Source organism: Taudactylus pleione, unplaced genomic scaffold (assembly GCF_031769625.1).
Source record: "Taudactylus pleione unplaced genomic scaffold, aTauple2 ptg000010l, whole genome shotgun sequence".
Taxonomy (NCBI): domain Eukaryota; kingdom Metazoa; phylum Chordata; class Amphibia; order Anura; family Myobatrachidae; genus Taudactylus; species Taudactylus pleione.
This window is the reverse complement of record NW_028284413.1, coordinates 2,702,553-2,718,910: the sequence shown is the minus strand read 5'-3', so window position 1 is coordinate 2,718,910 and position 16,358 is coordinate 2,702,553. Positions and strand designations below refer to the sequence as shown.

Below are 16,358 nucleotides of genomic sequence, written 5' to 3'. Positions count from 1 at the left end.
GAGAAAGGCAGCAGTTCTGGGGCATGGTTATAATTGTTGGATGAAGGCAGCAGTTCTGGGACATAGTTATTATTGTTGGAGGAAGGCAGCAGTTCTGGGTCATGGTTATAATTGTTGGAGAAAGGCAGCAGTTCTAGGACATGGTTATAATTGTTGGAGAAAGGCAGCAGTTCTGGGGCATGGTAATACTTGGAGAAAGGCAGCAGTTCTGGGTCATGGTTATAATTGTTGGAGGAAGGCAGCAGCTCTGGGTCATGGTTATAATTGTTGGAGAAAGGCAGCAGTTGTGGGGCATGGTTATAATTGTGGGAGGAAGGCGGCAGTTCTGGGTCACGGTTATAATTGTTGGAGAAAGGCAGCAGTTCAAGGACATGGTTATAATTGTTGGCGAAAGGCAGCAGTTCTGGGGCATGGTTATAATTGTTGGATGAAGGCAGCAGTTCTGGGACATAGTTATTATTGTTGGAGGAAGGCAGCAGTTCTGGGTCATGGTTATAATTGTTGGAGAAAGGCAGCAGTTCTAGGACATGATTATAATTGTTGGAGAAAGGCAGCAGTTCTAGGACACGGTTATAATTGTTGGAGAAAGGCAGCAGTTCTGGGTCATGGTTATAATTGTTGGAGAAATACAGCAGTTCTGGGGCATGGTTATAATTGTTGGAGAAAGGCAGCAGTTCTGGGTCATGGTTATAATTGTTGGAGGAAGGCAGCAGTTCTAGGACATGGTTATAATTGTTGGAGAAAGGCAGCAGTTCTGGGACATAGTTATAATTGTTGGAGAAAGGCAGCAGTTCTGGGTCATGGTTATAATTGTTGGAGGAAGGCAGCAGCTCTGGGTCAAGGTTATAATTGTTGGAGAAAGGCAGCAGTTGTGGGGCATGGTTATAATTGTGGGAGTAAGGCGGCAGTTCTGCGTCACGGTTATAATTGTTGGAGAAAGGCAGCAGTTCTAGGACATGGTTATAATTGTTGGAGAAAGGCAGCAGTTCTGGGGCATGGTTATAATTGTTGGATGAAGGCAGCAGTTCTGGGACATAGTTATTATTGTTGGAGGAAGGCAGCAGTTCTGGGTCATGGTTATAATTGTTGGAGAAAGGCAGCAGTTCTAGGACATGGTTATAATTGTTGGAGAAAGGCAGCAGTTCTGGGGCATGGTAATACTTGGAGAAAGGCAGCAGTTCTGAGTCATGGTTATAATTGTTGGAGGAAGGCAGCAGCTCTGGGTCATGGTTATAATTGTTGGAGAAAGGCAGCAGTTGTGGGGCATGGTTATAATTGTGGGAGGAAGGCGGCAGTTCTGGGTCACGGTTATAATTGTTGGAGAAAGGCAGCAGTTCTAGGACATGGTTATATTTGTTGGAGAAAGGCAGCAGTTCTGGGGCATGGTTATAATTGTTGGATGAAGGCAGCAGTTCTGGTACATAGTTATTATTGTTGGAGGAAGGTAGCAGTTCTGGGTCATGGTTATAATTTTTGGAGAAAGGCAGCAGTTCTAGGACATGGTTATAATTGTTGGAGAAAGGCCGCAGTTCTGGGGCATGGTTATAATTGTGGGAGGAAGGTGGCAGTTCTGGGGCATGGTTATAATTGTTGGATGAAGGCAGCAGTTCTGGGACATAGTTATTATTGTTGGAGGAAGGCAGCAGTTCTGGGTCATGGTTATAATTGTTGGAGAAAGGCAGCAGTTCTAGGACATGATTATAATTGTTGGAGAAAGGCAGCAGTTCTAGGACACGGTTATAATTGTTGGAGAAAGGCAGCAGTTCTGGGTCATGGTTATAATTGTTGGAGAAATACAGCAGTTCTGGGGCATGGTTATAATTGTTGGAGAAAGGCAGCAGTTCTGGGTCATGGTTATAATTGTTGGAGGAAGGCAGCAGTTCTAGGACATGGTTATAATTGTTGGAGAAAGGCAGCAGTTCTGGGACATAGTTATAATTGTTGGAGAAAGGCAGCAGTTCTGGGTCATGATTATAATTGTTGGAGGAAGGCAGCAGCTCTGGGTCAAGGTTATAATTGTTGGAGAAAGGCAGCAGTTGTGGGGCATGGTTATAATTGTGGGAGTAAGGCGGCAGTTCTGCGTCACGGTTATAATTGTTGGAGAAAGGCAGCAGTTCTAGGACATGGTTATAATTGTTGGAGAAAGGCAGCAGTTCTGGGGCATGGTTATAATTGTTGGATGAAGGCAGCAGTTCTGGGACATAGTTATTATTGTTGGAGGAAGGCAACAGTTCTGGGTCATGGTTATAATTGTTGGAGAAAGGCAGCAGTTCTAGGACATGGTTATAATTGTTGGAGAAAGGCAGCAGTTCTGGGTCATGGTTATAATTGTTGGAGAAAGGCAGCAGTTGTGGGGCATGGTTATAATTGTGGGAGGAAGGCGGCAGTTCTGGGTCACGGTTATAATTTTTGGAGAAAGGCAGCAGTTCTAGGACATGGTTATATTTGTTGGAGAAAGGCAGCAGTTCTGGGGCATGGTTATAATTGTTGGATGAAGGCAGCAGTTCTGGGACATAGTTATTATTGTTGGAGGAAGGTAGCAGTTCTGGGTCATGGTTATAATTTTTGGAGAAAGGCAGCAGTTCTAGGACATGGTTATAATTGTTGGAGAAAGGCAGCAGTTCTGGGACATACTTATAATTGTGGGAGGAAGGTGGCAGTTCTGGGGCATGGTTATAATTGTGGGTGAAAAGCGGCAGTTCTGGGACATAGTTATAATTGTGGGAAGAGGGAGGGGTCAGTTCTTGGAAATGATTATAATTGTAAGGAAAGTTGCTAGTTCTGGGGTATGATTTTTAATTCAGATAGGAGGGGGACGGTCAGATATGCAGTTGTATTGCAATTTAGGGATGAGAGGGAAGAAAAATTTGGGGTATGATTGTAATTTAGGGGATGGTGTGTGTCTCAAGTATGATTTTAATTTATTTTGCCTGTCAGATTTGATGACTTATTGTAATTTAGGGAAGATTTCAGGTCTGGGGTCTAATTGTAAATGGAAGGAACATATTATTTATTTTACCACTATTTTGCTAAAGTTGTTGAGATAGTTGATATACCACACACACACACAGACACACACACAAACATACATACAGGCACGCACGCACGCGCACACACACACACACACAAAGCAGGAACAAAAATATAGTGCTATGGATTGTTTGCGGAAGGGGGACCCCAAATCAGTGTCTTGCTTATGGCCCCATGAGGTCTAAATTCGCCTCTTGGGGTGTGTGCATGCCTCCCTTTAAACATACATGGACCACTAGGCAGTGTTCAGCGTGCTCTGGTAATAAAGTCCTTGCAGTTTGGCTTGAGAAGGGAGGAAATAGGTTGGTTAGTGGGGGGTGAGCAGCAGAATGTATTTTGGCATAGATAACCATGAGCTGTTGCAGGTGTGCGTACAGCATGTAGACGCGCATCTCTCCCTTTAACTCTTGAGAACTGTCACCACCATGGGGGGGGAGGGGGAAGTTGGAGAGTAGAGAGCCATGGATATGGTGTTCTTTGCACCTGCTAGGACACCATACATGACTATATAATCAACAACTTTTTTAAAACATAAAATAGAGGAAAGGCATACTGCGCACATTGCACAGTATACATAGGAAATGGATGAAGGAAGCTCAAAGTGTGGTCAACTACCTTACGGCTTCACTGAAGCCATAGAAATATGAAGCAGGCTGCTTATAAAGCTCCAATCTAGGTGGAGCAAAGGCCCCAATCCCCTTCTCTTTTGGATCTGCTTCCGTCATGCATCATCTGGTTAAATAAAAATAGGCTATGTGAAGTAGGAAACATCACCCATTATTGACTGTAGATTACTGAAATGTATGTACAAGTATTGGACTATACAAAAGCAATGTTGATGGCACAACTATATAATCATGTTGCTGTGAATTAAACCATAGGCTAAAAGTAAAATTGTGTTTCTGAAGTAAAGAAAATATTATGCATGGCCAAGTGTTCCAAACCAATTTTGAAGCTCCCCCTCCCTCATCAGTGGCAATAAACTCACATATCTACAGTATATAACACCACACAATTGAATAAATCCCCTTGAGCATTGGTGTAACTACCATAGGTGCAAGGGGTGCAGCAGCTATACAGCCCAGAGCTAAGGTTGGCCCAACTTCCTTGGCAAAGTTACATGTGTTACTGTATATACATTTTCCACCATTGGGTGGTACATAAGGGCCCTTACAAAGTTTTGCTATGGCGCCTTCAAATATTTAGTTATACCCCTGCCCTTGAGCATTAATCCCCCAACTCCACCAGTGCCATAGATTCCCCTTCTCGTTCAAAGCGCAGTGGAGCAGGTCTCAGAATTCATCTTTGATTAATGTACAGTAAATGTTCTGATATAAAAGAGACAGAAGGAGACATGTTCAGTCTAACAGGAAAACAAAGACTTACTAATATGTGTGACAAATACAGTAACATATACCACCTCTCCTTATAAGTACATATTTCCCCAGTCTGCTACATAATGAGCTGTCTGTTGGAATGAATACAAAACCAGGAAAGAGTCTTGACAATGAACTGAAATTCATTAATCACTGAATGAAATGTGATGGCTTTTTAGATATACATTTTTTGCTGCTGCTTTTTGTTTTTCAGGTTTGCTTTGACAATGATTTTATAACATTTTGAATGATTGTACAGGATATTTAAAGTGAAGTTTAAAAAAAGAGTTTGTAAAAACATATACCTGTAGTGCAAATTCATATTGTTCTTTTCCTTTTTAAGCATGTCACACATGAGAGCCTATTTTATTTTTTTTTAAATTATTTGCAGCAAATTGCAAACTTTGAATTGGACATGTATAGCCAATCCTAGCATGGGCATTTCACAGGGCTAGACCAAGTAAGTTCACAACATTTAAATTTACACACCCAAATTAAAAGTACAACAAAACATGTATGAAACACAACTCTGTACAAAAGTTCATTAAAGGTACTGACTAATTAAGAGCAGCCAGACGTGACTGCCCCACTTAGTTATACACCATCAGATCCTACATCTTTACTCCTAGCCAGTGGGCACCTGGATCTGGCTGATCACAACATCTACAACTGTCGGTACCCTGCATTCTCCATATGAGATTTGCTTACCCATACTATCGGAATATTGTTTTTATATAAGGAATTTTCTAGCTTCTGCCCACAAATGCTTGGTGAGAATTGGATTCACATTGTGCTTATACACATCAGATTGAGATACAAGGTTTCTGTACACTGTTGTGTCTCCATTTGCTCATTTGAAACAGCACAAGAGTATTTATGAGATAAAATATCCATATGAAAATTATTTTTGGATTGATTTGCTGCAATAGAGGGTTTTGGGCCATTGTCTCTATTTATATATTGGATTTTTTAAGACATTGGATTTACTAAACCATTTGATGCATTAGTCATTTGCTACAGTATTTTGCTGTCTATTTAAATAGCAGATTTATTTGTCTATTTATGGAGATATTTATGTTATCACTCACTGGTTGCTTTTATTTTCTATATTTTTGTATTCTTTTGATTTATTCATTTTTTATTATTTATGTATGATTTAGTCAGCTATATTCATTTTAGCATATCTGCAGGAACATTTATTTTCATAGTATTAAATAGTATATTGATACTGACTTTATATACCCATTGTATGAAAGCAGCACTGTTTTCCTTTTTTTCTCTTTGTTTATCCTTGGCTTGCAACCTTCAGACTGCGGCTTGCTTCATACAGCATGTATATTCCATTTTATTAGTATATCATATATGTGTAGGTTTTTTTCCCAACGCCCTGGGTAACTGTTCTTCTAACAAAAGGAGATCTGGCTGGCTTCCGTGTTACTCAGAATAGCCACGGTGTTCAGCCCCGTAAGCATACGCGTTTACAAAAATCAGGCCCACAGTGCATAATAACCCTTCCCCAGCAAGGCCAATCAAATGTGGAACTCCCATCCATTTCCCAGACTAAAATATGATTTATACAAAATTCATCTGCAGCTTCGCTTATCTCTAGTAAAATGCAAGAACTTATTTCACAATGTAACAATTTCAGCAACTCTCTGGAATGTTGTACTATCTGGCTTCAAACATGTATATACAAAAAAGTACATAATCTTAGAATACTGATTATTTCCTTTTTCTAGATGGAGATGTAATTAATGCTGTCGACCTTCTGGACAGAGGGTACTTTACCCTTTCAACCAACACCATTGGATAGCTGCCTACCATGGTGTATTCACTTGACCCATGAACCTTTACAAGGTTCTAGACAGCAAGATAAAGATCGTTGGAGCATGGGTCAATGAAAGCATCTGCTTTGGGATTAGACACAGAGACACTTACAGAAAAGTTTATCCATTACGTTCATACGTAGAACTTCAACATGACAAATGTAAACAGGAACACACTGCAGGAAATGGGCCACAGGAGCACGATGAAAAATAGGAAACATTGAAAGCAAGAAATGTATCATAGTGCCTGGTAACCTCCCTTGTTAATGATGAACTTAAAGAGGCACTAGCAATTACCATCCACTACATGCCTACTGTCACCACATTCAATTTACAGAAAAAAGAGGTATGAGTGTGAGATACAAAATACATCCGTAGGCTGAGGTGTATCTATAATAGGTGCAGGGTGTGCAGGGCACATGAGGTCCAGGGGGGCCCACTCCGCACCCATATTTTTAATACCTCTCCGGAGTATCAGCGCTGTGAAAATCACCTGGAAAATGGCTGCTGCGACATTTTCCCGGTGACCTGCACATGCACAGTAGACTCTGGGCACAGACTAGTGCTCAGAGTCTACTGCTGCGGGGCTGCACTCAGTGTGCTGCCGGCTGCTGGAGAGAGAGGAGGGGGCCCCGGACGGAGACTTCACTTGGGTCCCCTCCTCTCTTAATAGGCCCCTGACCATAGGGAGAGATTTATCAAATCTTAGAGAGAGATAAAGTGGAGCAGTTGCTCATACAGTAGCAACCAATCAGGTTCTATCTGTCATTTTCTAGCACAGCCTGTAAAATGACAATTAGAAGCAAATTGGTTGATAACTCTCTCCACTTCATCTCTCTCCAATATTTGATAAATCTCCCCATAATGTATAAAATGCATCTGACCAATAGAATCAAAAATTATATCACAATTTATTTTGAATACCAAATGGAATGCTAAAAAGCAAAGATGGGAAGGTACTGTAAGGACACATGGGGATTACAAATATAACAAGGACAGTGGCTCCATCTCAGGATAGCGATAGTGGTGATTGCGAGATGGAAAGAAAAGCTGTGCTTAATAGTTTTTACAAATGTATTTATTAATTTTCACTTCTAGATTTTTTTTCTTGTGTAGCCTAGCAGTTTCAGGTCTCGCATGCACAGAAGGGACCTCAATAGGCTGGTGGCACAGTAAGGACTGCTTACTGCTCGCAGCCAGTGTCGTCTGCCAGGCTTTTTGATAAAATGGTGTGAAAACAAATTATATTGCCAAGAATGAGTGGTGATAGAAAATCCTTTGATAAAAAGGCCTCTTGATCTGGTATATTGTGGGGCATAAAAATGCACACTAATTCCTATCCCCAGGTTCATCACTTTGAGTGGTTTTATTCTATGTATAAAGGTACCAGTACAATAAATAATAAGGTCCAAGTACTCACCTGAATTCCTGAATACCCTGTGGCCAGGTTAGTGTCTCCATGGTCTGTCAAGTACTGTGGCTGGAATGGACTAGGGTAGTGGTATCCAAACTGTGTGCCATGGCAACCTGAGGTGCTACAGGTTACTTGCAGACCACAAAATATTCATGGTCTATGCGCAGTGTTCCCGCCCTGCCTGATTTTAAAGGGGCAAAATGTGCCCTGCCCTTTTAACAATGCCCTGTGCCTTTCTTACTCGCGGGACACAGTGTGGGTGGGAACATTTGCGGTGATTGATCTCCGCCGGGGGAAAAGATGCTGTGTACACCATGAGCGGACAGTTTGGAGGAAGCCCAGCACCTCCATAAGTACCTGGCACAGCCCCAAGGACATGTCGCTCCCCCGTTGACCATGCCTCCATTTTGGGAGTGTGCACAAAGGTCACAGAGACTCCGTGCCAGCACCCACAGCGCCGTGCCCTGCCCGCAGTCTAGCAGGAACACTATATGTAATAGGCAAAACCAGAGCTAGAGGAAGCAAATCATAAAATATGTGGACAAACAGAATAACACAAAACCACTATGGTCTTGCAAGTATGTGTGCCCAGCACTCTAAAGCAGAACCAATAGTTAATTCTCTTATACAACACTTCCCTTGGATGATTGTCAAAGAATTCCTTTACAGTCAACTGATACATTTTAAACTGTAAATATGTAATATGGTCCAACAAATACAGTACTTTTATTCATGTAAATTCTTCCTCATACCTGAAAATGTTGCTAGTTTATGAGTTTGTGCTATATAAAAATCTCCATACTAAACTTCATACACAAATGCTATTTACCTGCTAGTGTATAGTAGTGTTCTTTTTGCCTTCACGTTATTCATGTTGGCTGTCAAAAGTTAAGGCCCCCATACATCAGAGATTGATTGCAGCAATCGTTCAATTTGCAATCGATTGTGTATAAAAATCTTTCCCTTTTTCAATCGATTGTGGCAATTCTGCAATCTGCAATCGATAGAAAAAGGGAAAGATTTTTATACACAATCGATTGCAGATTGCACGATTGCTGCAATCAATCTCTGATGTATGGGGGCCTTTAGCTGTTTTTTTTCTGTTTCTAGACCTGCCATCACAGATGCATTTATGGTTTTATCATGCATATGTAAAACTTCTTTATGTATGAGCATTATGTGAGCAATAGTTGAAATCAACAGACTATATAAGCACAACTAAATGTTATGCAAAATGTAGCAAAATGTACTGCATCACAAGTTAACACAACTATATGAGCATGATAAAAAAAAAAACTTAAGAGAGTTTATTTAGTGAGCCAGTGAAACCTCTGGACATGGACATGCTATAGCTAAAGTCAGCATGAGATGATGTTAGCAAGCATTGAATAGCATGAAATGTCAACGCTTGTTACATAGAGTAGGGTTACCACCTTTTTATATTATTGATTCCCAGACTGGGGTGTGGCCAGGGGGTATGACCAAATTCACAAAAGTGTTCCAACCATTTTATTTGTCAGATTTCAGGCCAATTTCGTGGCACTAATAAATGCAGAAAATTGACTTATGGCATCAGATTTACAGATATACCTCACATTTATCAATAATTCAAACAATGTTCCTTAAAGCACATCTCATCATTTACTTTGCATCTCAACAGATATCCCCATATGTCATCAGACTGCTCAACAAGCCCCTTATTTACAACCAGACCTCTACATATGCCCCTTTATATGCCATCTGCTCCACATATTCCTTTATATGCCATCATACCCTGTAACATGCCCCATTATAGAGCCCATACATGCACCTTTATATGCTACATAAGCCTGTCTCATCATGGCCGAGATGTACTCAATAGGAAATTGTGGTAAAACCCCCGAAAATTCAGTTTTCGGGGGTTTTACCGCGTTCCCCATATCTACAAAGCACCAAAATGCATCGCCTCGATCATCCTGTTGGGTAACACCACCACCTCAGGTGGCATTACCCAATAGAAACCTATAGGCTCCTTTTCAGGATGCTCCCCCTTGGATGGGATCCGATCGGATCCCTTCCATGAGCCCATATGGCCTATGCACCTTTTTATACTACTAATGCCATCAGCACCCATCATGCCCTCTTCATGAATCAATAATTCCACAGTTTGCCATGCTCTTTTACATGCCACTAATGCCAGAGCCCGCTCATTCTCCTTTAGATGCCACTAACTGCAGAGCCCAAAGCCCCCTTCAAGTAATACCTCATTAATCTTTATATGCCAACAATCCCCCAGACCATTCACCTAGGCTTACCACCAGTATGTTTAGTGTACCAAAGTCATTGCAAACAATCTGCCACTGCAGCAGGAACTAGTTCCACCACACACTGATCGACTCAGTTTAATCACTGCTCTCACTTACCCTGACTGCAGTCATGCAGCAAACACAAGGTTGTAAGGAACAGAGGATGCACTCTGTGGGGCGGGTGAAGCAGGAGCAGCAGAGGGCTGTGATTACCAGACACTGCCCATCCAGGATCTCCAAGCCTCTGGACTATGGACAGATCTTATGATTTGCAGACTGTCCAGAGGAATCCAGAGACTGCTGGTAAACCTAAAATGGAGACAGGTCGCCGTTCCTATAGAAGTCTATATGGACAGCATTAAGTAGTGGAACAAGAGGTACCAGTGGAGTAATCTGTAATTTCTCAGTGGTTTACCTGTTAGTAAAGGGGGAAAGTGGATATATTCACTTTCTCCAGCAAAAATGCAGGAGAAAGTAGTTATCACTGCTTCATAAATACTGTAGACCCCAATTTCTCAGTTATGCATATACTTAATTAAATTAGGCAACAATAGGAATTTATTGCAAATAAAAAAAATCCCTTACCCCTCATATCAACTGGGATTATAATGTGTGTTATTTCAATGCTTGCAAATGGGAATGACACTGGAACCCATTGTTTCCAAAGTCAGCACACCCACTCATGTTTTTTGAATATTTCTTGCTCCATTCAATACATTTAAGGCAAGCTAAATGCATTAATGTCAGTGGAGTGACTTACATTGACAAAATAATAGTTAACAACCATATGTCAAACACATTTGAGTTTGCCACAAGGTATCTCTGGCATTTGAATGTGTGTTTTTAAAGTCAAGCAATTACCAGTGAGTAGAAGGCCTTGTAAGACAATGCATGATATATGATATCAGTACTACCAATGTGGTATTAAGTATCCATTATTACAGTGTGCTAAATTCAATTGATCTTAAATTCTCTATGGTCTCTATAGAAGGTATTATTTATATATTAAAAACATTCTAAACGTTGTCTGACTTGTCAAACAAGTGATTGAGCAATTGTTGGGAGGTTTCCTAAATCATGTTGTGTGACATTTTCATAGCCTGTCACAGCAAGTACTGAACACTGATACAGATAGTATGTTACACAGAAGTGGGAACATGTAGTGGTACTAGATCATACACTATTCTCTATTATTATCATCAAATCATGCATAATATAACAGTAATTATACTAAAAGAACAAATTATTATTATACCTGTATACAGTTGTATATGGCGCTACTAGGGTAGCACTGTACAGTAAAACATAAATCAGTTTGCATGTAAAATATACAAAAGCACATACTTTTACAAACGTACATTACACAATAACATGTATTAGTAACAATAGGCCTGATTCAGAGTTATATGCTAATACCACCGTGCTACGATCCCGTATACAGTTACGGTGCAAAAATATTCAAATGTCACAGACGCCGAGGAATGTATTGGGGCACCCACCTGTGGCTTTGCAAGTCCAAGCATCTGCGTACAAAGATGCAGCATCGGCCACAGATTAGTCTTCTGAGTAACCTTATGGTCACGCATACTGGCAACATAAACTAATGATGCGTACACACGGTACAATATTTATGAACGATATTAACGATAACGATATCATTCAACGATAAATCGTTCATATCGTTCATTTTTATGCAGTGAACCACCAACGAACGAACAACGATGCGCGTTCCCGCATGGACGATAGCGATATCTAAGGTCGTCCGTACATGCAGGCCAACTTGGACAATTTCATCACGATTTGCCTGTTCGGAGATGTGGCAATCTAACTTCACTGAAATATAGCTATCATAGATATCTTTCAGTGTGTACAGCTAATATCGTGTGTCCTGCACTACAGAAAAGTTCAAGGGAAATCGTTCAGCGATATCGTTGGTTGTGCAGATCGTACCATGTGTACACAGCTAAAGATGTTGTAGACATTTTTCTTGTCTATGGGATCGCAGACAGAAGATGTGACACACGCCCAGAATGGCCCAAATGCTCCCTGTCAATCACACTGAAAGTAATTTGTTGCTGCAAGCTACTATGGTAATGTACCTTGAAGCATGAGCAGTGCGGTTTAGATGCATGCACAGTTCGATGATAATCACTCAACTCTCCGAAAATCACATTTGGTTCTCCTGATCACAGAAATGTCACCTCTTCCTAGTGATTGATGGTGCACTTGCCTACTTTTTTGATCTACCCTCTTTGAGATCCTGGTGGGAATATCCAAGCAGTGAGTGCAATCAGGACCTCATTCAGAGTCGGTCGAAGCGGCCGCACGGTCATACGCCACCGACGCATACGCGTGTGCAAACTAGCCACTACGATCAGAAATTTCTCTCTCTTTGAACACAGCCAGGTCGCTAGTTTGAGTGACAGATTGAGGCATTTGTGGGTGGTAACAGGGGAAGGTGCTTGAAAACGGGGGAGTGGAGATCCGAATGCAGGCGTGCCAAATTATGCGAACGGCATTTTATGGTAGTGCATACGGTTTATGGGAGTGCATAATTAACAAAGTAGCGTCATGGCACATGTGACATGGGAGGTTTTTACACTGACATGATCGTAGAGCTTAAGAGAGGGTATGGTCAACCTTAAGCTCTACGACCAGTTCCGATGGTTACCGATGATCTCGATTAATCCTTATATGCCCGGAGATGACGTGCAATGCATACGAGAAGGGGGCATATTTTTTTGAATTACAGCCGCTTCCTCCCCTTGGTCGGACAGCTACCGATCCGAACTTAGGGACGCAACTTGCGAGGGAATCATTTGCATATCCGGCCCCTTTTCCCATACGACCGTGCGGCCGCTTCGACCGACTCTGAATGAGGTCCTCGGTGTGGTGGATAGGTACTGTATGAACAACGATACTTGATTGTTTTTTTTCCAGATGCTAGTGTTTTTTTCTATTTGATGTTGGCTTTCTGATATTGGTTGCCATTAAATGGCGTGGAAGCAGGGGTTAAAGTGGGCCATTATTGCAGGGAGCATTACTTAAACAAGGGGCATTACTATAGAGGTCACTACTATTGGGGCATTACTACATGTGGCAATACCTAGAAAGGGGGCATTACTTCTAAAGGGGGCATTATTATTGGGGGCATTACCACTGGGGGCACTACTACAGGGAGCATTACTGCAGGGGACTTTTATATTGGGGGCATTACTATAGGGGGCATTATTTCTACAGGGTGCATTACTATTGGGGACATTACTGCAGGGGGCATTAGTATTGGGGGCATTACTGCTAGGGTCATTACTAATGGGTGCATTACTGCAGTGGGCATTACTTCTAAAGGGGGCATTACTATTGGGGGCATTACTGCAGTGGGCATTACTACAGGGGGCATTATTACAGGGGGCATTACTACTGGGGGCATTACTGCAGGGGACATTACCACTAGGGGCACTACTACAGGGAATGTAACTGCAGGGGACATTTCTATTGGGGGCATTACTTCTATAGAGGGCATTACTTCTACAGGGGGCATTACTTCTACAGGCTATTGGGGCCATTACTAGAGGAGGCACTACTACAGGGGGCATTACTACTGGGGGCATTGCATAGGGGGCACTTCATAAGAAGCACCACTCCTGGGGGCACTGCATAAGGGGCACTACCATTGTGGGCACTGCATAAGGGGCACTACCACTGTGGGCACTGCATAAGGGGCACCACTACTGGGGACACTGCATAAGGGGCACCGCCACACCACTACAGTGGGTAATGCATAAGGTGCACTACTGCTGTGGGCATTATGTGTAAGGGACACTACTGCTGTGGGCTTTGTATAAGGGGCACTACTACTGTGGACAGTATGTGTATTAGGGGCACTACTTATGTGGGCATTGTGTATAAGGGGCACTGCTGTGTGTCATAACATGAATAAGGGACACTTATATGGTGTAATGTGAATCAGGGGCACTATGGGGGTCATTCAGACCCGCTCGCGAGTGCAGGACGCTCGCAAGCGGGTCGATGTTCCCCCACTGCGCATGCGCACGACGGAGGGAGCTCCTGGGGGTTACTTAGGGTTAGGCACTCGCCGGGAGGGTTAAGGTTAGGCTAGGGGAAGGGGGAGGTTAGGGTTATGCACCACCAGGGAGAGGTTAGGGATAGGCACCCCCTCGGGAGACTTAGGGTTAGGCTGCGGGGAAGGGGGGGTTAGGTTTAGGCACTTAGATGGGGGTTAAGGTTAGGCACTTGGGGGGGAGGTTAGGGTCAGGCACCACTAAAGGAGGTTTAGCGTTAGGGTAGGGAATTAGGTTAGCTATACTTACCAGAATAAACGATCGGGATCTTCACCGTTGCCGGGCTGCCACTGTCGAGCTGATTAGCTGATTCCGGCTAAAACCACAAATACCTTTTATCTAACAGATTAGCAAATGTTTATTCACCAGCTTGACTAGTCAGCAATATGTTAATTTACTAATTTGACTACATGAACCTTTTACATATCCCACTATATTCAGCAAAGTAGCAAACAAATTAACTGAAACTGCAGCTTAATATTAAAAGTCAAAACATTACAAAATGAACAACAATATAAAATAATTGGCTGTGACTAAAATGCTGTATGAGTCATTTATGCTTTTATGATTCACTGATACTGTGCATTCATACAATATCTTTGCAAACTGGACATTAGGAAACATTAACAGGTACAGTAACAACAACACCTCATGAAATTTAGGATTAATAGTGGAATACACCAGGGTTTGATATTTCTGAAAGACTAAGCATGTGCAGAAATGGCGTCCTTTAGAAATTGTGGGGTCTAGTACAAAAGAAAAATGCAGGGCCCAATTTTTGAACCCACCAGTACAGTTTGAAGCAGAGATGTATCTTGGAGCCCTGGCACCCTGGCCCCCGGAGCAAACAAATACAACGACATGCCAAACAGCACTGCAGTGCTGTCACATGACTCAAATGCCCCAAGACCTCCCCATATACCACTTATTTAATCCTCAGTCCTTCTCAGGTGCCCTTTAAATGTACCCAGAGCCTCCTGCATGCATCTAAGACTGTAGATATGTATCCTGCTAGGACCCAGCAGGATGAGACTTTCGATGGGGCTATGCATGCTGGGTGGGAGTTCTTGTTTGTGCTCAGTTCAGTTACTGATGTTGTTCTAAGTAAATGTGTTATACTGCACTCCTGAGTCCATGAGTCTGATCTGATATACAACACATCTACATGGTGACAGAAGCGGGATACCATGGCTCAAGGACTCCGCCGCATTGACCCCCTCGTGTTTTATTGAACTATCGCTGACATATGGGTGCAGTTCAGGAGAGAATGGGCTATGTACCGCATGGCTGGACTGTCCGAAAAATCAAAGCAGGTACAAGCATACACATTGCTTAATCTGGCTGGTGCAGAGGCAGTTACTAAAGCAGACACATTCACATATGCAGAAGGGGAAAAAAAAGAAGACCCAGATGTATTAATTGCAAAGTATGATGAGATTTGTATGCCTGTAAAAAATGTCATAATGGACATTCAACTCCACAAACCAGAACACTGGGGAAAATATACAGTCATATGTGTCCACCCTGAAACTATTGGCAAACAAATGTAACTTTGGAGCTGATCAGAGACCGTATCGTGGGCCTGATTCAGAGCCGGACGCTCTGACAGAGCTCGCTCTGAATCAGGGCCGGCCCTCTGGTTTTTCAGAACGGCCTCCTGGCCGCTCGCATAGCTGTGGGTGACCACCCACAGTTATAGTGAGAGGCCATGATGATGGTCGCGATGGTCAAGACCATCGGGCTTGCGACGAGACCCTTGTGGTAGGGTCTCGTTGCTGCAAGCCCAAGAGTGCTTTCGGCTCTAACAGAGCCGAAAGCACTCCCACTGACATCACTTGTGATGTCAGTAGGGCCGGCCCCAGATGGTAGGCGTTCCCATGGGAACGTCTCCATCTGGGAAGCCACGTCCCCGGCCCACCCACCAAAGGGGGCGTGCTGTCACTCAACATCGACAGCACGCCCACTTTGGTAAGAGACCCGGCGCGACGGTTTGCCCGTCGCTATCCAGGTCTCGCGCATGCGCATGACGGAGCTGGCTCCGTCGTGCGCATGTGCACTGGGCCACTATCGACCCGCTTGCGAGTGCATAGCGCTCACGACCGGGTCTGAATTAGGCCCCGTATGTGGTATCCGTAGTGACACAGTACGTGCACACTTACTATGAGAAAAGGATCTAACCTTAAACTCCGCCATTCACATCTGCATGCTGCACGAGAAATCAGAACAGGGCACAAAAGAGTTAAGGAGGGAGGCTGAAATATACAGTGTACAGCGCACACAAACGCAATACAGGCCATGCTACAACTGTGGTGGACACCACGCATTTGCGCGGGAGATGTGTCCTG

At 42.9% G+C, this 16,358-nt stretch overlaps 1 protein-coding gene across 2 annotated transcripts in view; it reads right to left on the bottom strand.

The window, feature by feature from the left end:
• NGF (nerve growth factor) overlaps positions 1 to 16,358 on the bottom strand; it is a 118,737-nt gene that overhangs the window by 50,191 nt on the left and 52,188 nt on the right. The window contains exon 1 of one of the 2 annotated variants that reach the window (XM_088467422.1): positions 8,476 to 8,538. The exons of the other annotated variant lie outside the window; for it this stretch is intronic. The gene's annotated coding sequence lies outside the window, so the exon portion shown is untranslated. Of the gene's footprint in view, positions 1 to 8,475; positions 8,539 to 16,358 lie in introns of those variants that run through there. 2 annotated transcript variants of the gene reach the window in all.